Source organism: Puntigrus tetrazona, unplaced genomic scaffold (assembly GCF_018831695.1).
Source record: "Puntigrus tetrazona isolate hp1 unplaced genomic scaffold, ASM1883169v1 S000000002, whole genome shotgun sequence".
Lineage (NCBI taxonomy): Eukaryota > Metazoa > Chordata > Actinopteri > Cypriniformes > Cyprinidae > Puntigrus > Puntigrus tetrazona.
Genome location: NW_025047682.1, coordinates 866,977 through 868,486, shown reverse-complemented (window position 1 = coordinate 868,486; position 1,510 = coordinate 866,977).

Genomic DNA, 1,510 nt, shown 5'->3' with positions numbered 1-1,510 from the left:
CTGAATGAAGGTTTGTCATCATTTGCCTATATTTGCATATGCAAGGTTATAGCAATTTTTAATAAATAACCCTACAGTGAGGACACGGGTGAAATATTAGCACTTGAGAGTTATCATTTTTACAGATGAACATGAGTGAACCAGTCGAAAAAAAACAAGCTTTTATTATAGTGTTTTTTTTTACCGTTCAGATGTACACAGAGCATCTCCAGGCTGTGTCCAAGTGTGTGAATAAGGTTAACCAACACTTAACATTTGAACCACCAGCATTCATCGTGACAATCATCTCCGTGTAAGTGAGTGCAACATATAAAAAGACTTTCCAAACTGGTATTCGCATGACTGCCAGTTCTCAACAATAGCAGGAAAGAGATGGTAAGGAGGATTTGGAAAACACTGTTTCATAATTATGGGAAAACAGGTAGTTGGCTTCTATTTTGTAAAGTGCCTTGTCCAACCATTGTGAGAGAATTGCATTGATCTCATTTTTGCGCTTCCTTTCGGGCCACTTAAAATAAATGTCAGAATAAACATTTTGAGACAAAATTGTTGCGTTGCATTGCATGCATATGCATTATGACATTTGCCCTTTGTCCCATACATGCATTAAAAAAAAAGACAAAATATCAATCCTACAGGCATTTATTTTAAAGAAAATGTTTAATTACACAAAATAAAACGATAGTATTATATAATACGTGCAAGTGAAGTTTTGATATTTTGCTACCATTTTTGAATGTGATGAAAAGTCAAACTTATTTAGGGGTCGCTGTAAAGTGATTTTACATTTCACTGCGTGTTTCCACTTCCAGGCTCTTTTTGAAGGAGAGGCTTTTGTCTGCCTTCTTTCCCCTTCCCTAATCCTCTAATGAGGTTTCTTTTCTTCAACTTCACATAACCTTTCCTTCATGTGAACTTCTCCATCCAGAGATGCTTATCATGCTTGAACTGCCAGTAACCCCCGGTTTCCCTTTGGCTTCAAAACAGAGGAGAGGGCAAACGCACAAGTCACACGTCGGAGCCGAGGTCAGCGTTTAAAGCGGACAAGCGGCCGTTTGTCTGTCTCACATCCTCTGGTATCCTGGACTGTGCCGGTGGATGAAGGGGTGGGGGTGGGGGTTTTGGAGGCGACCCAGAAATCTACTTACAATTTAACTACAGCCCACTACACAAAAGAAATGGTTTGGTCTTCCAGGAAGACAAAGTACTCGGGTCAGCAAGGTTCAGCAGGTTGAGATGGAGGTTTGGAGCCGCTGTGTGTATTTCCTGCATCGCAGCACGGCTTCCTGGGTCAATGTTTAACCCGAATCCATCGCAGTCCACAGCTGCTGGTGGAGAAAACACTCATTCACAGGTGCTTAATTACATCTGCTGCAGCGATTCTCACGGCCTCCTCACAATATCTATCTGTCTATCTGTCTATCTATCTATCTATCTATCTATCTGTCTGTCTGTCTGTCTGTCTGTCTATCTATCTATCTATCTATCTATCTATCTATCTATCTATCTG